Source organism: Felis catus, chromosome D1, assembly GCF_018350175.1.
Source record: "Felis catus isolate Fca126 chromosome D1, F.catus_Fca126_mat1.0, whole genome shotgun sequence".
Lineage (NCBI taxonomy): Eukaryota > Metazoa > Chordata > Mammalia > Carnivora > Felidae > Felis > Felis catus.
The window spans coordinates 98252134-98275291 of NC_058377.1; the positions used below are offsets into that span (position 1 = coordinate 98252134).

At 44.1% G+C, this 23158-nt stretch overlaps 2 long non-coding RNA genes across 4 annotated transcripts in view; one reads left to right on the forward strand and one right to left on the reverse strand.

Annotated features, from left to right (window-relative positions):
* Nucleotides 1-1990: 1990 nt before the first annotated feature.
* The window catches only part of LOC109492130, a 79231-nt gene continuing 58063 nt past the window's right edge, over nucleotides 1991-23158 (reverse strand). Inside the window, exons 3-6 of one of the 3 annotated variants that reach the window (XR_006586588.1) lie at nucleotides 10308-10457; nucleotides 9404-9519; nucleotides 7949-8101; nucleotides 1991-3044 (exon numbers count right to left, since the gene is read on the reverse strand). This is a non-coding gene — a long non-coding RNA (uncharacterized LOC109492130). Of the gene's footprint in view, nucleotides 3045-5121; nucleotides 5717-7948; nucleotides 8102-9403; nucleotides 9520-10307; nucleotides 10458-23158 lie in introns of those variants that run through there. The other 2 variants (XR_006586587.1, XR_006586591.1) reach the window with 2 other exon arrangements.
* LOC109492131 lies at nucleotides 4858-15960 on the forward strand. Its single transcript, XR_002145888.3, has 2 exons — nucleotides 4858-5092; nucleotides 15397-15960. It is a non-coding gene; the product is annotated as an uncharacterized LOC109492131 (long non-coding RNA).

Here is a 23158-nt window from a genome sequence, read left to right on the forward strand (position 1 = left end):
ATATCAAGGGTACATACTATCCATATGACTCATCACTACTGATGTTGAGCTTGATCATCTGGCTCGGGCAGTGTTTGTCATGTTTTTCCACTGTAAAGCTACTCCCTTTTTTCCCGTTTCCATGCTGTACTCTTTGGAAGAAAGTCACTATGTGAAGCCCATGCTTCTGGAGTGAGGAGTTTGCTTCCCCTCCTTGGGGACAAAGGATCTACATGAATTATTTGACATTCTTCCTCATGAGAGATCGGTCTCTTCTCTTCCACTTATTTATCAATCATTGATACCAGTATGGACTGGTGGCTATTTACTTTATACTTTAGGTTATAATCCAATACTACTTTATTTTGTTCCTCAAACTGTTCCACTTTTAGCCTTTGGCAGCTCTTTCATTTGGCCCCTGTGACTCTTTGACAGACCGCTAGCACTGTGAGTATAGTCTTTGTTTGTTTCTTTCTTTGAGCACTTCCTTACTTTCTGGACTTATTAGATGCTCCTAGCTTACCTTGTATATTTCCTGCCCCCGTCCCAGAATTAGCTGTGTACTAATTTTTGACACTTAGATCATTTCCAGGATTTCTTTTTTTTATAAAATTTTTTTTCAACGTTTATTTATTTTTGGGACAGAGAAAGACAGAGCATGAACGGGGGAGGGGCAGAGAGAGAGGGAGACACAGAATCGGAAACAGGCTCCAGGCTCCGAGCCATCAGCCCAGAGCCTGACGCGGGGCTCGAACTCACGGACCGCAAGATCATGACCTGGCTGAAGTCGGACGCTTAACTGACTGCGCCATCCAGGCACCCCTCCAGGATTTCTTTTTTAACAATGTCTAAACAAGACTGCCATGAACATCCTTGAAAATATACAAATGAGTATATTTATCTGATGATTTCGTTTGAATTAGAAAAAGGTGGAACTAGAACTGATATATATTTTTTTAAGTTTATTTTTGAGAGAGAGGGAGCGCACATGCATGCATGCATGTGGGGGGGGGGAGGGGCAGAGAGAGAGGGAGGGAAGCCCAAGGGGGCTCTGCACTGACAGCACAGATCTCGACATGGGGCTCGATCCCACACACCATGAGATCACAACCTGAGCCGAAATCAAGAGCTGGATGCTCAACCAACTGAGCCACCCAGGTACCCCAGAACTGGAACTTCTATAAAGCCAGGGAAAGGATTTTGACCAAACCTCCTTCTGTATAGCCACTACTGGAAAGTAGTCTGGCAGCTGCTATAAAGTTAAATGTACATTTTTCCTATGACTGGCGTTTTTACTTTCAGATACTTACCCAAGAGATATAAAAATATGTCCGCCAAAAACACTAGCACCAAATATTCATAATAGCTTTATTTATCAAAGCCAAAAACTGGGACAGTCTCAGTGCCCATCAACAGATGAATGTATAAACAAATTGTGGTAAATCCAGATCATGAAATATTACTCAGCAATGGAAAGAAATGAACTACTGATGTGTGTAACAATATAGAAGCATCTCAGAAATAGGCTAAGTAAAAGAAGCCAGATACAAAAGAGCATATCCAACACAGTTTCCATATATATAAAATTCTACAACAATTAAAACTAACAAATAGGAATAGAAAACTAACTAGTCCCGGGGAAGGGTTAGATGGGTAGGGGAGACTGGCTGCAAAGGGGCTCAAGGGAACTTTTTGGGGTGATGGAAATGTTCTATATCCTGAATGTAGTAGTGGTTACCCAGGTTTATACATCTGTCAGAACTCTTTGAACTATGCACTTGAAATGGGTGCATTTTATTGAATGTAAAGCACACCTCAATAAAGTCGATTTAAAGAAAACTGGGGCACCTGAGTGGCTCAGGTGGTTAAGTGTCCCACTCTTGATTTCCGCTCAGGTCAGGATCTCACCGTTTGTGGGTTCAAGCCCAACATCGGGCTCTGAGCTGACAGCGCAGAGCCTGCTGGGAATTCTTTCTCCCTCCCTCGGCCCCTCCCACCCCCTACTCTCATGCTCTCCCTCTCTGTCTCTCTCTCTGTCTCTCTCTCTCTCAAAATAAACATTTTAAATAAACATTTAAAAGAAGAAGGAGAAGAAGAAACCAACAAAACTCAGTCCAGTATGCAGGAAAAACCCTGAGAAGGGAGTAGGCAGGGAGGGATCCGCCCACTGTGGGCGGGCCTCCTCAGGGAAGGGGGTGGGGCCTCTGCTGCCTCTCTCACTCCCCCCTTTCACTCTCCACAGTTGCTAATTCGGATTCCGCTATGTGCCCTCCCCACTCCTCAACTTACTGCTGGAGGACAGAGGGGATCTCTCAGGCCGAATCGGTCCAGCGGCAGGGCCTGGGCTTGGAGAAAAGGAGGTTGCAGGCACAAAGGATACCCCCGTACCCAGCATGCCCTGAGGCTGGATGGAGATGCTTTGCCACATGTCTCTTGTGGGGGTGCGGGGAGAGGGCTATAAAGTGTTGGGGCCCGGGCACCTTTGGCACAGAACACTCCCTGACAGAACTTGGCAAAAGCATGGCTGCCTCGCTGTGCATGCAAATGGACAGAGGTTTACACAAGGCAACTTAAGGTGGGCTGCTGGCCAAGGGGTGAGCCTCCAGTCCTGGCAGGACCAGCAGTAACGTGATACCTCAAAGAGGAGGCAGCACTGGGGGAGAGGGAGGACTGCAGGCACAGGTTCCATGGCAGGAGGAGCTCTTGGAGGCTGCCGGACGACCTGGATTGGAGGGCTGTGGTCTCGGGGACACGACTGAGTGTCCCCCTCCACCTAAGGGCAATGGTGATAAGGGATGACCAGGACCATCTTATTTAGTGTGGGAGAGTGGGACATTTATAAAATACCAGATCTGCTGCCAGACAAGCAGAGTTTTTGAGACTTGAGGTTTTTTATGCAACCAAGCTCACTCATTCCTGTGTGAACCTCCGTTGAGGGCCTTCCATGAGTCAGATGCCGTTAGTCACTGGGGATGAAGCAGGGGTAGAACAGAAAAATTCCCGTTGTCATGGGACTCCTCTTCCATGACAGCTCCATGCTGTCATTTCACCTGGAGGTGGGTTCTCTGGAAGACGACAGGGAAGGGTGAGGGGAACAGGAAAGCCACACCAGTGGGGCTGGTCTGATCCCTTGGAGGAAGTGACCTTGAGCACTGCGGCTTTGTACGCATGGGCCTGAGAGCCCAGAGCATACTGGTTACTGGATAAGTTCCCAGCAGGGCAATTTCTGGGTCAAAGAGCATAGTCATTTCAAGGCTTTTGATAAAACTGCTAAATTATTCTCCAGAAAGTTTCCTAGATTGCCTTTTTTTAAAAAATTTGTTTAAATAATTTTTTAATGTTTATTTATTTTGAGAGAGAGAGAGAGCAAGTGAGCACAACTGGGGGAGGGGCAAAGAGAGAGAGGGAGAGAGAGACAGCACAAGTGGGGGAGGAGCAGATGGAGAGGGAAGAGGGAGGGAGGGAATCTTAAGGCGGCTTCACACTCACCTCAGAGCCTGACGTGGGGCTTGATCCCAAGACCCTGGGATCATGACCTGAGCTGAAATCAAGATGCTTAACTGACTGAGCCACCCAGGCGCCTCTTTCTTTTTTTTTTTTTTAATTTTTTTTAACGTTGATTTATTTTTGAGAGAGAGAGAGTCAGAGCGCGAGCAGCAGAGGGGCAGAGAGAGACACACACACATAGAATCTGAAGCAGGCTCCAGGCTCCGAGCCATCAGCACAGAGCCTGATGTGGGACTCAAACTCACAAACCGTGAGATCATGACCTGAGCTGAAGTCAGACACTCAACCGACTGAGCCCCTCAGGTGCCCCCCAGGCGCCTCTTTCTAAAGAAAGAGGAGAAATGCTAGACGTTTTAGGAGTGCTTCAGAGAGTTTAAAGAGTATGTGTGTACGTGGTGGGGCAATGTCTCCTTTCTCAAATGCCATCTCAGAAGGGACAGTTCAAGTCCATTTTCCACTCACGTCAGACCTAAGATTCTAGGAGCTAAACATCCTAGTGGTTGAAACACCAGTCACAAAGACACGCGTTTCTATCCCAGCTCTGCCACTCATCAGCTCTGGTGCACCTTTGGACAACTTTGCCTACAGCACTGTGAGCCTCAGTTTTCTCACTTGTAAAATGGTCCTCTAAAATGCTTAGCTTAGAGGGTTGAGTGAGGGTTAAACAAGATGATCCAAACAAGGCACTTTGCAGAGCACCCAACACATGGTAAGTTGCTATGATTTTCATTCTGCAAAGTCAGCAGTACACAGGGGTCAGGAGTAGCTCCTAACACAGGGCAGCGTGCTCCCTTGTGGATACAGAGATGATGTGGGCCTGCTCTGTGCCTGCTTCCAGACATCAGATCCATCACTGAAGTTCAAATGTTGTCCGCTAAGGTTTTCTGTGTAAGGTTTCTCACCCAGCTATGAGCTAGCCCAACCTTAAAAGACCCCCACATGATGTGTCTATCTGTGTGTGTGTGTGTGTGTGTGTGTGTGTGTGTGTTTTCTCCTAGAAAGGAACAAGGATTTTTCCACACTCCCCTAAGCAAAACTAGCTGAGCAGAGTTAACTCAAACTTCTCAAAAACAATTCACCTCTGCACTTAGACCAGATACAGAATGTTTCAGCCCTAAAGTATACTTGAGGGGATGTGTCTCTGAAAACCCACAAGTGATTTAGAACAGGTCAGAGTGAAATCATCATGGGCCCGAACGAACACATTTCAGCCACCAGACGTGGCAAGTTTTCATTGTTTACTTGCATCTGTTTTTTTTTAACCCCAAATGCAGATACAGCCATTGTTTTACGTGGAACTCAGATATGAAATGCCATGCCTCTGCTCTCCTCACAAACTTTATATCGTGACATCAACTTCTCACACCTGCTCGCATCTCTAATTGTCCCAAGGTCCCTGGACTCAGCAGCCATACCTCAGCGGCTCCTTAAACTTAATATGAAAAAATGCACTTCTCCCTCATCCTCCCCCCTACTCTTCCCCACCTCAGGGTGAGGTATCCACGGCAGGAAACCCTAATCTGGAAAACCCTTCTGAGCTGTCGAATGAATGCAACAGTTCTCAAATACTGATCTGTGAACCAAGTTTTCATGCATCCCTGGTGAGGTAAGATAAACAAGAACAATACAGAGAAGTTTTTGTAACGCTAAATGTATTCCATGTTTAACTCTTAAATCATGTCCTCTTTATTTTTTGTTTTCAAATATTCTTTTACAAAACTTAGTGAAAATAGATGGAGGTTAGTTGTGTCTTTTTTTTTCTTTTATATACTGTTATACTTGGCAAAATAAAAAGTTGGCAAACTTAGGTTCATCAAAATATATTTTGAGATTTTCCTAGTCTCCACGCTACAAAAGTCTGGGAATCTCCTAGAAAAGGAGCCAGCCTGGTGTATGAACCGAAGGAGATGTATGTGAACTGGGTACCTCCTCCTTGCTGGGCTCACACAAGCCATTCATCCCCCCTTGTGACAACGCTGTGGTGAGAGTGACGGTATTTTCATGTGACGATTCAGGGAAGTGAGGTCTCTTGCGGGTGAAGTGACTTGCCCAAGACCACACAGCTAGGAAGGGGGAGGGGAAAAGGTGGGATGTGAACTCAGGCTGCCTGAAACTCCGTCCAGAGTGGCTCCTTCCCCTTACAATGTCTGTTCCCGCATTCCCTCATGCAATGGCAGACTCAGAAAAGCATCTAAAATTGACGTAGGTGCACAGCCTTGTTCAGAAGCCTCTGTAAACAAACACATTCAGAGATCAGAAACAATCCTTCTGTCTACAAACAGAGAGAGAGAGAGAGAGAAAAATGTACTACGGTACTCTGTGGTCGATGCACTTTCAATAAACACGACTGGCTGAAATGATGAAAGTGTTAAGTGCTGAACAGTCAGGGACAAGCTGATTCATAATGCGAAGGGGCAGGGGCGGGTCCTGAGCACATTAACTGCCCTCTTCAGACGCCGAGTCCTCAGGACAGGATCTGGACACGGCAGAGGCTGCCTCATTACCAGACAAATGTAAAGACAGTGACAGTCTAGGGAAAAACAAGAGTGATTAAGGGATGGAAGAATCCATGAGTAAAGATGAAGAAATAATTATACAGCTTAGCTAACTCATAAATCAAGGACGATCATGCCATCTACAAACACCAGAAAGGTGAAAAGAACCCAAGCGAAAGATAGGCTATTTAATGTACATTTAAAGACGAAACAATGGCTGGAACGAAGAGAGGGTTAAAAGCCCAAAGTCAGGGACAAGCGGACTCACTGTGAAAAATCACTTCCCAAGGGGAAGCGGCCAGAACCCCAGGGGGGTAGAGACACAGAGGAGATTGGGCAAAAATGTCAGAAGAGCCCAGAAGAGCCGCAGTGGGGAGCAGCCCCATTCTGGGCCCCGTGGGAAGATGATCTGTGACCTGAGTCTTTTCCCTGCCTCTTCCACACGTTCCCCCCCCCCCTCCTTCTCCTCAGGAAGATAGGATGACAATCTGAGGAGGAAAACAGTGTCGACAAATATCACAAGGTGTCATAACACAAGCCCGGCTCAGTTTGATTTGGGCCGTGACAGAGGAGCACTAATTATCCCCAAGAAACCAGTCCCACTGCAGAAGGATCTTGGGGACAGAGCAGGCCCTCACAGCCTTTCCCCTTGAGACCTGTGGGGGATCAGATGACCCAGGCTTATTTATCCAAAACTAGCTGTCCCAAGATGAACGGCCAGCTCAAGGGGTTCCCCATCTCTGCAGGCAGAGAAAGGTGAGATTCGGGCAGACTTTTGGCCTCAAGCAGCCTCTGGAAACTTCTGCCTATGCGTGGTTTTTTTTGTTTTTGTTTTGTGTGTGTGTGTGTGTGTGTGTGTGTGTGTGTGTGTGTTTAGAAACCCCTAAAATTGCCTTAGAAATGCCTGGGCCCTGATACCCAGAAGAGGATAGAAGACCAAGATCTTTGTCTGCTTTCCACTGGGATCAAACCATTTGGCCCAACCTTTGAAGAGCAGGTCCTTGTCCTGAAATCCCTCACTGAGGAAAACAGGACAGGTGGTATAGGAGGTCAAAGGCTGAAATGTGGATTTGGGGGAGAGTCTAGAACTTGGCGATGTGAAGAGAGCAGGTGAAGGGAAGCTCCTTGTGAATGCACTGAGCCCAGGGTGGGAGGGGAGATGGACAAAAAGCAATAGAGGTGGAAAGACAGAGAAACCCAGTGGAGGTTGTGTTACAAGCCTTCTGGGACCTAATTTCAAGTTTCTTGCATTGTCATGCATATCACTGATGTGCCACAAAGGTTTATCATCACAGCGCAACTAAATAAATATAAAAACAATGGAAGATAGAAAGACTCAAAGAATAATGAGAGGCCTAGGGCAAGCCACTTGGTATAAGTGATGAGCATACTGAGGGCAGGGAATCTGACTACAGATTCTGGGTGAATTTTCTCCCCATGGAGCTCCAAGCACTTAAAGGACAAATGAGGCCAGCTAAGAAGTTGAGCATTTTAAAATAGTGACAACCCTCATGAGGAGCATTTCAGTGTTTTTTCAATTTCTCTCCTTGGCCTCTTAGTGATTCTTTTTCCCTCATAAAATGGGCAGTCCAAATTTTTAGTCTGACATGCTTCTCAGAACAGCCTGTTGACTTTAAATGAGCCAAAGCGGGGGCGCCTGGGTGGCTCAGTCAGTTAAGTGTCCAACTTCGGCTTAGGTCATGATCTTGGGTTTCGTGAGTCCGAGCCCCTCGTTGGATTCTGTGCTGACAACTCAGGGCCTGGAGCCTGCTTTGGATTCTGTCTCCCTCTCTCTCTGCCCCTCCTCAACTTGTGCTCTCTCTGTCTCTGTCTCTCCCTCTGCTCTCCCCGCCCCCCACCCCCCACCCCCCCGCCACCCCACCGGCTCACTCTGTCTCTCAAAAATAAATAAACATTTAAAAAAAATTGTTTTAATTTAAATGAGCTAAAGGAAAGCAATAGAATACCCTGGTTTCAAACATCGTGTCCAGCCATTGATTATGTGACCAATTGGCCCGACTGGAGAGTGGTTGCACCTGGGCTCTCAGGGGCCATCTCTGCATGCTTGCATTCATTCATCAAACCAGCAGTCACCAAGCACAGACTGACCAAACTGGCCTCTGCAGGAGAAACAAAAATACACAGGACGTAAGAAATGGAGGTCCTTGAAGACAGGAGGGGTGTAGTGTTTGTTTTTTTATCCCTCAGTATCTACCCCTAGGAAGAGGGACACTGCAAGCCACTATGAGTCATTTACTAGTTAGTATAAATGAAGGCTCAGAAATAAGGCTAGTGGAAGGGTTTAGAGAGAAAGAGAGAGAGAACAAGAAGACACAGGTCTATAGGAGGGAGGGCCATCCTGGGAAGACCAGAGGAACTGAAGACAAGCCATATAACTTGGTTAACTAATTAAACATGTACACCCATGCGCGTGCGCACACACACACACACACACACACACACACACACACACACACAGAAAACAAAACTTACAAGGCACCTTACTGGAGCTGGGATAAAAGATAGAAGCCCAAACTCACAGGGTTATTGTATGCGTGCGAGTGCACAGGAGGCAGACAAACGTGAACAAATATCTGTAAAACTATGTGACAATTGTTACAATCAAGTTAAAGAAAGGGATAATGGATGCAATTTCTAAATAAACCGTGGATTAGATAATGTATTTGTAGCCAAGTGAAATATCCTGACTTTGACAATTGTATTGCAGCCCTGTAAGAGAAATGTCCTGATCTCAAGAAATATACACTGAAGTATTTCAGGGTTAAAAAAATATTTTTTCAGGAGCACCTGGGTGACTCAGTCGGTTAAGTGTCCAACTTTGGCTCAGGTCATGAACTCCCAGCTCGTAAGTTGGAGCCCCATGTTGGGTTCTGTGCTGACAGCTCAGAGCCTGGAGCCTGCTTCAGATTCTGTGTCTCCCTCTCTCTCTGCCCTTCCCCTGCTCACGCTCTGTGTCTCTCTCTCTCTCTCAAAAATAAAATAAACATTAAAATTTTTGTAAATATTTTTAATGTTTATTTATTTATTTTGAAGGAGGGGCAAATGAACCCCAGTGGGGAGGGGCAGAGAGAGAATCCCAAGCAAGCTCCATGCTATCAGCACCAAGCCCCACACAGGGTTCAGTCTCACAATTGCAAGATCATGACCTGAGCCAAAACCAAGAGTCAGACCCTTAACCAACTCAGCCACCCAGGCACCCCTTAAAAAAATTTTTAAGGTGCATATACAACATCTGAAGAGCACAGAGGATGGAAGACTGACGGCAAGGGGTTCAGGAAGAAGAGAGTGGAAAGAGGATTTGACAATTGAGTACAGTGTGAAAAACAGAGAAGGGGCTCATGAGAAGAAGGGTTGGAGAGAGGGCATGCCAGGCAAAGGTATGGGTCAGAAGCATGGCTCACCTGGAAACTTTAATGAATGAAGCCTACTTAGAGTTTCCAACGTGTGAGGAAGAGTGTGGATGAACACTCAGATGGGACAAGACTCAGGGGACTCTGGGCTCTGGGTAGGGCAGGCTCTGAAATTGGGAAGTCAAAAGAAATTCCTTGTAGACACAATTCTTATCTGCAAACCAACCACTGTCTGTCCTGGGACACAGAGAATATGCATGCAATGTGTGCACCAAAAGGCTCAAGACCACAATGAAGAAACAGTTTTTAAGATCAGGTCAAATGAACCAAGAAGAGCTCACTACTGGGTTGGGTAAACTCTGTTTCACAAGTGTTTATGAGCAGCTACTCTGCAGGCATTGTGCTGGACCCTTGGGATAGAGAGATGAAAAGATGTGGTCTGCACCCTCAAGGTAGATCACAGGCTGGTAATCAAGATGGGAGAAAGGGGATGTGGATTGACAACCAGCCAGGCCTTCTTCCAGCCTACCGTTGACCTCCAGAGCCTGTGTTTGGCCTTTACTGTTGTTGGTACTCAGGCATCAGTGCATTGGTGTTAGGGATAGAAAAGCCATGAGGTGGCCTTCTAATTTGGATATACTTAGCTACAGTGACAGATCTGTTGGAGGAATATAAAAAAAAAATTAAACTGGTCAAGAAAATTAGAGACCAATTTCATTCATTCACATAGATGCAAAAATCCTACAAATTGAGTTCAACAATGTGTACAAAATATAATACATCATGATCAAGCTGGGTTGATCCTAAGAATGCAAGAGTGATTTAACATTGGAAAAGCTATAATGTAATTCACCACATTAATGGATAATGAATGAAATTTTATTATTATCTAAACAAGTGTAGAAAAAAAAACATTTGCTAAAATTCAGCATCAATTCATAATGAAACTTCCTACCTGATAGAGTTTTTTTTAACCAAATAATTACAGCAAACGTCATTCTTCAAACATCATTCTTCAAGGTGAAATGTTAGAAGGCCTTTAAAAATCAGGAACAAGACAAAAATGTCTGCATCAATTCTTCTTTCCAGCATTGTACTTGAGGCCCTATCCAGTGCAATAAGAAAAGAAAAAAAATGTATAAGTTTCAGAAAAGAAAAAACAAGACTGACATTATTATAGATAATATAGTTACAAGTTTACTAGTTCACTAGAAAACACAGAAGACTTTATAGATAAATTGCTGGAATTAATTCTTAAAAGTTTAACAAGGTGGGTGGATAACAGAAATCAATTGCATTTCTAAACGCAAGCAATAAACAGTTAGAAAGCATAGTTTCAAAAGATGCTAACTATAGGGGTGCCTGGTTTGTTCAATCGGTTGGGCATCTGACTCTTGGTTTCAGCTCAGGTCATGATCTTATGGTTTTATGAGTTCAAGCCCCATGTCAGCTTCTGTGCTAGCAGCACGGAGCCTGCTAGGGATTCTCTGTCTCCCTCTTTCTCTTCCCCTCCCCCGCTCTCACTGTCTCTGTCTCTCTCAAAATAAATAAATAAACTTAAAAAAAATTTAAACATACTGATTATAACAGCAACCAAAATTAAGGTACTTAGAAATAAACATGATGTAAGGTATGGAAGACCTTTATAAAAAAAATTAACTTCAGGGCACATGCACCCCAATGTTTATAGTGGCACTATCAACAATAGCCAAAGTATGGAAAGAGCCCAAATGTCCATCAATGGATGAATGGATAAAGAAGATATGGTATATATATACAATGGAGTATTACTCGGCAATCAAAAAGAATGAAATCTTGCCATTTGCAACTACATGGATATAACTAGAGGGTATTACGCTAAGCAAAATTAGTCAGTCAGACAAAGACAAATATCATATGACTTCACTCATATGAGAACTTTAAGATACAAAACAGATAAACATAAGGGAAGGGAAGCAAAAATAATATAAAGACAGGGAGGGGGACAAAACATAAGAGACTCTTAAATATGGAGAACAACAGAGAGTTACTGGAGGGATTGTGGGAGGGGGTATGGGCTAAATGGGTAAGAGGTACTAAGGAATCTACTCCTGAAATCACTGTTGCACTATATGCTAACTAACTTGGACATAAATTTAAAAAATAAATTAAATGAAATGGTAAAAAAAAAAATTAAACAAAAATAAAAGAAATTAACTTCATTGAAAGACATTGGATAAGACTTAAGTAAATGGAGGGATGAGCCATATTCATGGATAAAAGTCATAATATGAAAATGACATCAGTTCTCTTTCAAGTGATCTGTTGAGTCATCTCAAGTCCTTATCTCAAGAGGAAGTTTGCAAGTAACTTGACAAGCTAATTCTAAAATTTACATAGAAGGGTCGAGTGCTAAGAGTAGTCAAGATATCCTTGAACAAAGAATAAGAGGGAGGGATCTTTTCTACTACATATAAAAACATAATATAAAGCCATAGTAAGTAATATAGTGTGGTATAGATACAAAGACAGACAAATTTTTCAAGGCAATTAAACAAAATACTCCAAAGCAGACCTACAGGTATATGGAAGCTTGATTTATGACAGAGAGGGCACAGCAGACCACCAGAGAAAGGATAAATTATCCATTAAATGGTGCCTACAATTTATTGTTCGTGGGTGCATGGGTGGGGAATGGATCCTATCTCACACCATATCCAAAAATGAATCCTGTGTAAATTAAAAGCAAAACATATAAGGCAACACTTCTAAAAAATTTTTAATTTATTTATCTTGAAAGAGACAGAGACAGTGTGAGTGGGGGAGGGACAGAGAGAGAGAGAGAGAGAGAGAGAGAGAGAGAGAGAGAGAGAATCCAAAGCAGGCTCCATGCTGCCAGCGCGGAGCCTGACACAGGGCTTGAACTCACGAAGAGTTCATGCGGGAGATCATGACCTGAGCCGAAACCAAGAGTCAGACGCTTAACCAACTGAGCCACCCAGGTGCTCCAACACTTTTAAATTTTTATTTTTTTTTCAACGTTTTTTTTTTTTTTTTTTAAATTTATTTTTTGGGACAGAGAGAGACAGAGCATGAACGGGGGAGGGGCAGAGAGAGAGGGAGACACAGAATCGGAAACAGGCTCCAGGCTCCGAGCCATCAGCCCAGAGCCTGACGCGGGGCTCGAACTCAGGGACCGTGAGATCGTGACCTGGCTGAAGTCGGACGCTTAACCGACTGCGCCATCCAGGCGCCCCTAAATTTTTAGAAGAAAACATAGAGTTTCTTTATGAGATCAAGAAAGAGAAGGATTTCTTATACAAGGTATAACAAGGTATAAAATACACTAACCATAAAATAAAAGACGGATATCTTAGACCATATTACAAATAAGACCTTCTTTCATCAAAATATAGCTTAAAGAAAGTGAGAAGGCAAGCCACAAACTGGGAGAGGATGTCTGTAATGCATACAACTGACCAATGAATCTATAAGAAACTTTTCCTATAGCTGTCTGCATGCTCATTTCCTTGTCTCTTTCAGAACCTTTACTCAAATGTCATGTTCTTAATAAAACCTTCCCTGACCACTGTTTAAAAAATTGCAAGCTCACCACCCGCCCTGGCCCTGCCTATTGTCCTTTCCTGTCTTATTTTTAGCCATAACACTTATCATTACCATACATACTATATATGTGACTAAATAATTTGATTGCCTATCTCCCCTTCTCCCCAGCAGACTATAAATTCTGAAATGAGACCAGGAATTTTGGTCTATTTTGTTCACTGTTGTGTTCCCAGCATATAGAAGAGAGCACATAGCAGGTGCTCGATAAATATGTGTTGACTAAACAAACGCTTACAACTCAATAATAAAAATACCAACAACCCAATATAAAAATCAGCAAAAGGCACAAAGCATTTCAGGAAGAAAAGAAAAAAACACAACTTGTCAATAAACATACAAAAAAATGCTTGAATTTATGAATAATCAGGGAAATGCAAAATAAGACCAAAATGAGATACTATTTTGCACTCACCAGATTGGCAAACATTAAGAATTCTAACAATACTGGAGAAAAAAAAAAAAAAGAGGGGGAAACAAACCATGGGAGACTCTTAAGGATAGAGAAAAAAACTGAGGGTTTACGGAGGGAGGTGGGTGGGGGATGGGCTAGATGGGGGATAGGGATTAAGGAGGGCACTTGTGATGAGCACTGGGTGTTGTCTGTAAGTGACGAGTCAATGAATTCTACTCCCGAAACCAATGCTGCACTGCATGTTAACTAACAAGAATTTCAATAGAAATTTGAAAAGAAAAAAAAAATTCTGACAATACCAAGTATCAGTAAGGGTGAGGAGTACAGGAAACTCTTAATACACCTGCTGATGGAGGTGTAAATTATTTCCCTCTTTCGAAAACAATTTGTAAAGGTGGTTATCTTGTAAAGGTGACCATGTGCCTCGCCTACATCTCAGTTTCTCCGTTCTTAGGTTTATACCCCAGAACACTGCCACTCAAAGTGCAGTCCACAAACCGGTGTCAGTATGTAAAAGATCTGTTATAAGCCATCGTGAGACAAGTACCAAAACTGGAAGTAAGCATTTAGAAAATTTAATAGTAACCTGATGCTGCCACCTTGTATTGATTTTTCAGACATTTTTTTATCACGGTAAAATATACATAACATAAAAACTGACCATTGAAACGTTTTTATGCTACATATAGTTCAGTGGCATTAAGCACATTTACAGTGTGGTCCAACCATCACCACCATCCATCTCTAAAACTTTTTTGATCTTCCCGAACTGCAATTCGATGCCCATTAAACAAGAACTCCTCATTCTCCCCGCCTCCTCAGCTCCTAGCAACCATTCCTACTATGGTCTCTATGAATTTGACTACTCTAGGCACCTCACCCGAGTGGAATCAGAGAGTATTTGTCCTTTTGTGACTGGATTATTTCACTTAACATAATGTCTTCAAGGTTCATCCTTGAGCACGTGTTAGGATTTCCTTCCTTTTTAAGGTTGAACCATAGTCCACTGAATGTATACACCTTTCATTTATCCACTCAGCCATCAATGAACACTTGGGATTGTTTCCACCTTTTGTCTATTGTGGATAATTGCCACACCATGTTTACTGAAAAATGTCTGTTGGATATAATAAAATTTCATTTTCCAAGTAATCACGTTTACGGTATTGTTATGGTATTGTACATAAGTGCCAGTCTGTAACAGACGGGGAAAAAAATTTCAATTTACCCATAGACGGTTCAAGAGACACCACCCTGGAGTAAAGGCTTCCAAACTTTTCTAAAAACCCACAGTAAGAAAATTCTTCACATCACAGCCTGGGACACACAAACATAACTGAAACGGAAGCTTCATGAAGCAATACCTCACATGAAATGCACTAAAGTAGTTATAGCTCTCTTTCACTTAAAAAAAAATCCTGGTTGAATCTATTAAATTGATTTCACAGCCTACTAAAGATCATGAATCTCAGTTGGAAAACCAGTGCTCTTGAGAAATCCTTGCACATATGTATCCAGAGCTATGTGAAAGAATATTCCCAGTAGTATTATTCATAGAAACCAAAAAAAAAAAAAAAAAAAAAGAATACAACCCAAACATCCATCAACAGGAAGCTAAACAAATAGTGATATATTCACCTAATAGAATATTACAGGGGCCCAATCAATATTTATTGAATGAATTAATAAACAGCTGTGAAAATGAGCTATTTGGATGAATCTTAGAAATACAATGTGGAGTGGACAAAGCAAATCACAGTCAACTCTATATCGAATGAAACCATTTTTTAAAAGCTAAATAAATCAAGCAAAACTAAACACTACGTTGTTCAGGGGTGCACACATGTGATGAAACTATCCTAAAAAAGAAAGGGAATGATAAACACAAAATTCAGGACAGCGGGTACCTCTGAGGGCAGGGGCAGAGGGTGGGACTGAGAAGTGCACAGGTAGCTAACAGAATTGGAAATGTTATTACATTGGGCAGTTTACAAACGTTCATTTTATTCTTATGCTTTGTATCTAGGTACACACCGTATGTATTCTTTTATCTATCAAACATCTTTTGTAGAAATGAAATTGATGGAATTGGAGGACAGAGAATTCCACCTACATGGAGCAAGCCGCCTCTTTCATTGATGCAGCAAAACATCAATAAAATGGGCCCCCTGAGCTTCTTCCAAGACTGTGAGAATATAGCTGACAAGCATCTGAGGGTCAGGTTGGAAAGAAGGCGATCAGGACAAGACGCTGGCATGCATCACTCGCCCTTGCAGAGTAACTGCTCCAAGTCGCCTTACACCCATCCAGCCAACCTCCACCCCTCACTGCTTCCTGCAGCCACGGAATGTTCTTCTGCATCCCTGACTGTTGGTTGCTCTTAGAATTCTGGGTTGGAGAGCTCAGGGAGGCAACAGAAGATACAAGTCCCTCAGAGTCAGGGGCCATGTCTTAATGCATGCCCATATCTCTAACTTTCAACCCCACTGTATGTGCAGAGTAGATACCGGGTAGTTGTTTGCTGTATATATGAAAGAAGCACCTGGTGAAGAATAAATGGCCATCGCAAATAAACAAAGGATGCTAAACCGCTTCTGTCATTGCCAATGTATGAGATCACTTCGGGCTGTCCTGAGTCACTGTCTACCTATGATCTAGTAATGGGCATGGCTTCCCAAGACATATTTATGAATTGAGGATCTGATAGAGAAGGTAAGATGAGGTCAAAGTGGGGAAGTAGTCAGCTCTAAAACAAAAATGAGAAATCCCGGGGATTTTAAGAGTCTCATTGCACATACCAGTAAACTGGCGATTATCTTTTTTATTCCCACTTTAAGATTTATCATGATTAATCATGAAGTGCCATGAGCAGAACACAGTGGCTAAGAGCATGGAATACGGAGGCACCGTCTGGGTTTGAATCCCAGATCCTCCATTTCCTGGAGAAGCTTGGACTAATGACTTAACCTCTCCATGCCTCAGTTTTCTCATCTGTAAAATGGAGATGATGATAGCACCTACCTCATAGGGTTGTAATGGTCAAAAGTGATTGAGATGTTATTCTTTTTTTTTTTAATGTTTATTTATTTATTTTGAAGGGGGGAGGCGAACGAGCACAAGCGGGAGAGGGGCAGGGAGAGAGAGGGAGTCACAGAATCCGAAGCAGGCTCCAGACTCTGAGCTGTCCGCGCAGAGCCTGACGCGGGGCTCGAACCCACAAACCGTGAGATCATGACCTGAGCTAAAGTCGGATGCTTAACCGACTGAGCCACCCAGGGGCTCCAAGTGAGCTGCTATTCTTGAAAAGAACAGTGCCTGGCATACAGCGAGCACACCATCGGTTGTCAAATAAAATCCTTATGGGGCGCCTGGGTGGCTCAGTCGGTTAAGCGTCCGACTTCGGCTCAGGTCATGATCTCGCGGTCCGTGAGTTCGAGCCCCGCGTCGGGCTCTGTGCTGACCGCTCAGAGCCTGGAGCTTGTTTCAGATTCTGTGTCTCCCTCTCTCTCTGACCCTCCCCCGTTCATGCTCTGTCTCTCTCTCAAAAATAAACGTTAAATAAAATAAAATAAAATAAAATAAAATAAAATAAAATAAAATAAAATAAAATAAAATCCTTACTTAGACTGACAAATACTCTCTCCTCTGCCCGCATGCCTCATGTACTCTTGGTGTTAGCTGTCATGTGGATATTCAGACTTCCACTGTGGGAAAGCACTTTCTATGGCCTTTACCATGGAAAACCCAGAGAGCTTTCAGATTTCTGGAGCTTTGCTCTAGGACCCTTTGCTTAGCACGCCTGAAGTCCCGCTGTCCTTGCTGGTATCTTCTAAGACAATCACCTCTAACACACTCAGAATCCTGACATGCTTCCTTCGTGAAGCCTATCCCGCTGCCTTTCTTTTCCATCCTCCCTGTCTCTGCTTCCTCTGGCCTCTTCACAGCCTCCTAGCAGATTTCCCTCCAGTCTCTGTTTCTGCCAGTTCATCCTTGGCCCTGGGGACACATTAAATCTTCCTCAAACAACCCTTTGCATGTCATTCCCACCCACCCGCCTCTGTTCAGACCCTCCCCTCCCTTGCCACTTCACAAAGTGATGTTCAAATTCCTCAGCTTGACTGTTAAGGCCTCTGTGGTGGCCTTTAGTCCTTTATCTCTCCCTACTTGCCTGTACAAAAAAAAATTTTTTTTTTTCCAATAGCCAAATCAACCTATTCATTGCCTCCATATTGGTCATACCTACACCCACCCAGACAATACCATTTCCTCCACTCCCAAGCCTGGAATGTTCTTCCCTTGACTTCAAGGTCTGGGAAAGACACTCTGAGAAGTGAGAGAAAGCCACCAAAATGGAGATTGGAGAATATCGAAAGCAGATTTTGCATTTCTAGCTTGGCTTGGCCATGATCCCAGGAATGGGGGAAGGATTCTCTCCCTCCCCTTCCTCCTAGAAAGGCATAGAGCATGGTGTTTAAGAGCATGGGCTCTGGCTCTGTTAATTCCTGGCTGGGCAAGTTACATATCTGCTCCGTGCCTCAATTTTACTCATCTGTAAAAGGGAGGTAGCAACCCTTTACCTTTTACCTCGTACCTTCTGGAATGGATATGGTGGTGTGCCACAGTAATCCCCCTTCAAGACTGAGACATTTACTCCCCAGCTACAGGAATGATAGCCGCTGACTGCTCACACTGAGTCCCTCCCAGGAACCGACCTCAACCAAAAGAAGCTGCACTGTGCAAGATTATGTCCCCTCCCTTGTGCAGTCTGCTTCCAGTGATGGGGCAATAGAGGTTATAAAAGCCTGGTCTCCTTGCCTTGACTAGGCAACTCCAAAGGGGCATCCCCGCTTCTGACCTCCCTATAAAATCCACTGACGTCCCTGCTGTGACTGCATGAGAGGCCAGCTTCTCTCTCTGCCCACTCCAGCTCCCTTTCCTTTCCCTCACAGGTGTTGTTCCCCAGACTACCCCTCAATAAACTGCCTGCATGCAGATCTCCGCTTCAGAGTCTGTTTCCCAGGAAACCTGACCTACAACAGGTGGTTGGTCTAGGAAAGCAGCCTCAAAACTGGGATTTTGGAGCAGAATTGCTTGCTAGCTGACTGGCTCTGAGGACCCCATTACTGATGGCAGGTGGAACACTGAGAAACCTGGCAGGTGGCTAGAGTGCAATTGCTAGAACTTTCACTGGCAGTGACCTGGGATGGGACACAGGTGGACACCGATGCCGTGGGATGCAGCATATCAAGCATTTCAGAGGTTCTGGTAAGTACTATTGGTAAAGACTGTAGAATGAGATGGCTGTTGCTAGGGGTGGCAGGGGATTGATTCATTGATGAAAAACGCTAAAAGGCCCAGAATGATTAATCACCAATATAAGGCAGAGAGTAAGAGCTTGAAGCCATCTTTGACAGCATATAGAGAGACTCTCATCTCCTGCACTGGAGGGCAGAGAAAATGAAGGATCAAGCCCAGTACTTAATTATAAGAAGAACAGGACTCCAAAGAAGATTGAATTCTCAACTCCAGAAACTCTGCTATGCCAAGGTGGATAGCCTGATTAGAAAGAATGGGACCCTGGGATTCTCATGAGGCTGCAGGCAAGACTGGTCAGGACTGTAGTCATCTCGAGGTTTAGCTAAGACTGGAGCATCTGCCCAAGCTCATTCTCATGACTTTTGCAGGCCTTAGAAGATCCTTTTCCAAGCTCATCCCTGCAATTGCTGGTAGGCCTTTGTACCTCTCTCCCTGTGTCCTGATTATCCTCTCAACATAGCAGCTGGTGATAGAAGGGAAGGAGGAAGGCAGGGAATGAGAGTGGGAGGGCCCCAGGGAGTCTCCCAAGACAGAAGTCATAGCCTTTTTGTGCCCCAATCTCGGATGTGCCATCCCATCCCATCTGCCATTTTTCTATGCAGCAAACCACTAGGTCCAGTCCACACTCAAGGAGAGAATACATGAGTGGGTGTAGTGCCAGAGGCAGGGGTCATTGGGGACCACCTTAGGGGCTGCCTGCCACAATCTGACATAGACATTGTCAGGTTCTGGAGATAACATTTTCCATACTTGAAGACATTGTGGCAACCCATTTACTTAGTGACAAAGAAGACTGTCAGCTCTTAGCAGAGCCCAGACCAAGAAAGGGCTCTTCAGCAGCAGCAGGTGCAAGTGATCCATCACAGGCATCTATGATGGGAAAAGACACTGTATGGAGTGTATGGCATGTCCCAAAAAGAGTCACAAAGTAGATCCCTAATATTCTGGATCAAGGTCAAGCCATCTATAACAGACGATTGTATATCCCATTCAGAAAACAGCAACCTGTGTTCTACTGAGCCCTGGTAGACACAGAGCACTTGATTATGGGACATTAAGTGACCGTGAAGCCAGAGATCTCCATCACAAGCTGGGTGTATCAGACTCACCAAATCATAAAGTCATTTGGGTTCAGAGCTCTCCGTCATTAGATGGAGGTGGTATCCAGGATCAAGCCTGGGCAGAGCATGAGAGAATAAGTAAGCTGCATGAGTAGGTGGCTCGGCCTCCCATGTCACTTCCCACTTTTGCACCAGTACCTCTCCCTCAGTTCACACCAATGGCCACATGGGGAATCATTTACGGTCAGCAGATGACAAAGGGAAAAGGCTGAGCGTGGGTCACAGATGAGTCAGCTCAGTATGTGGGTGCGAAGTGAAATGGACCATGGCTGCATATAGCCCCACTCAGTGAGGGGTGGGGGAAGGTGGTGGTACTGAAAGGTAACAGTGAAAGGGAAATCCTTCAGTGCAGAGCTTTATTATTTTTTAAGACTTTATTTTTAAGTAATCTCTACATCCAACGTGGGGTTTGACCTTACAACCCTGAGATCGAGAGTTGCATGCTCCACCAACTGAGCCAGCCAGGTGCCCAGGTCCAGACTTTGGATGGTGCACCCAGTCCTTCACTGTGTACAAAGAAAAATGGCCTTAGATTTAGACTACATAGTGACTCATAGGCAGATGTGACTGGCTTGATTAGTTGGTCAAGGGTCTGGAAGGAAAAAGATTGGAAGATTAGGAACAAACTGATCTAGGAAGGCGGTAGGTAGATGAACCTGTGAGACTGTGTATGAAGTGTGAAGACCTTGCTGCATGTTAACAGCCATCACAGGTCATCCACCATGTAAAGGACACCAAACAATCAAGTAGGCAGAATTTCACAGGTAGTTGATGTCAGCTAGCCTCTACCACTAGTCACCCCAATACTGGCATGAACAGAGTAGCCATAATGGCAGGGACAGAAGCTGTGCATGAGCCCACAGCCAGGCCAACCTCACTACGGCTACTGCCAAACATCAACCTACCATCAATAGAGACCAACACTGGGCACCTTACGTGGCCCCATCCTTCCAGGAAAGCAACCAGACCTTGATGGAAAACTGATTACCTTATAACCCTTCCACTCTGATAGGGGAAGCTGACTAGAATTAACAAATATTCCATGCATGAATTTGTCTGACTACAAGGCCTCAAGGAACACCACTTTCTGAGAGCTTACAGAATGTCTGATACACTGGAACAGCATCTCACATAATGTTGTATGACACCAAAGAGCCCATGAAGGAGGTATGGCTGCAGATGTATGATCACAGGATCCCCTGGTCCATGATATACTGCACCACCCAGAAGCTTCTGGCCTCACGGAGTAATGGAGTGGCCTTTTGAAAGCACAGCTGAGGTACAGCTTGGAGAAAATGCCCTGTGAAGATGGAATACCATCTTTCAGGATATAATCTAGACCCTAAATCAATGACTGTTATATGGTGCTATGTCCCAAGTAGGTAGAATATGTGGGTCTGGGGAGCAAGAAGTAGGAGTGGCCCTGCTTATCATTAGTCCCAGTGACCTCAACTCTAGGAGCCTAGGGGTCTTGGTTCTTAGAAGGTCCCTTCTATCAAGGATGCAGTAATCCAATTAAATGTTAGGCTACCCTATCACTTTAAGTTTCTTGTGCCAACAGACCAGGGGGCAAGAAAGGGATCATCATATTGGAAGGGGCAATTGACACTTACCATCAAAAGGAGGTGGGACTGCTATTGTAGAATGAAAGCAAAGAAGATATTTGACACCAGACGATCACTGGGACACACTCTATGTCTCTTCAAACTCTATGTCCAACATCAATAGTAAATGGACAAATGCAGCAACCACAGCCTGAGGCCAAGTAAGCTGCCTAAACCAGCAGAGGTGCTGAGAGTGAGGGGAATCTGGAATGCACAGAAAGGAGGCAGCAAGGAATATAAGTATCAGTCTGCAGAGTCAGAGTAGTTTTTTGTCCTACAAACTTTCTCACCTATGTTCCCCCAGGAAGAGACTCCTGGAAAGCTTCTGAGGAGGCAAACCTACTATATTAAGCAAGTAGATCTGAGCACAAGGGGTGGACTGTATGAGACATATGACCCTTTCCCATTCAGGTCTGAGTGTTGGTTGCCGACCACTCACAGTTCAGTTCCTCTCCAGGCACTGTCCTCCATCAAAGGAAGCTGCTTTGCTCAAATTTATGTCCTCTCCCTACAGGCAGCCTGCATCTAGTGACTTGCTAATGGGAGGTAAGATAATTCAGCTCACTTTTCTTAACTGTGACAACTCTGCAGGGCCATCCCAGCTCCAGCACCGCCCCACAATCTGCCGACACCTCTGTTGTAATAGTTCCACTCCCTCTGTTTAAGGGTGTCCGACACCCTTCACAGGTGCTCCTGAGAGCACTCCCATTTCCTGCAAGCAAATCTCTGCTTCAATGTCTGTCTCCCATGGAACCTAACACTTCTACCCAGAGTCATTGTAGGAATTAAATGAATTAGTATCTGGAGAGGGTTTAGAATAGTGCCTGACACAGAGTAAGCACTGTCTAAGTGCTTATTGTTGCTACTGTCACCAATATTGTGTAGCGTCCTGCCCTCATTCCTTAAACCTAGGTTAGTTCTATTATTTCCTCAGATCAGAATTTTCCACTGTGGGATCCATGTACCACTGGTGATGTTTGAAATGACTTTAGGTATTTTAGGAAGTATCCTGACAAACACCTTTTATTTGTTGTGAATTAACTTTTGTTTTACTTTTTATTTATTTTTTAAATGTTTATTTATTTGGGGCTCCTGGGTGGTTCAGTCAGTTAAGTGTCCACCTTCAACTCAGGCCATGATCTCATGGTTCATGGGTTCAAGCCCCAGGTCAGGTCTGTGCTGACAGCTCAGATCCTGGAGCTTGCTACAGATTCTGTGCCTCCCTCTCTCTCTCTGCCCCTCTCCTGCTCATGCTCTGTCTCTGTCTCTCTCTCAAAAATAAACATTGAAATAATTTTTTTAAATAAATGTTTATTTATTTTGAGAGAGAGAGAGAGCATGAAAGAATTGGAGGGGCAGAGAGAGAGAGGAAGAGAGAGAGAATCCCAAACAGGCTCCCTGCTGTCAGCACAGAGCTGGGCGCAGGGCTCCATCTCACAAAGTGTGAGATCATGACCCCAGCCAAAATCAAGAGTTGGATGCTCAACCCACTGAGCCACTTAGGTGCCCCTATTTTACTCTTTATTTTGAAATAACTTCAGATTCACAGGAGGTTGCAAGGAAATGGACAGGAAAGCCCCATGGATCCTACTCCAAATCTTCACCAACATTAACATCTTACATACAAATAGTACCATAGCAAAACCAAGAAATTGGTTTTCGTAAAATCCATAGAGCTTATTCAGATTTCATCAGCTTTATATGCACTCGTGTGTGTGAGATATGATAAAACCATGATTTTATTATA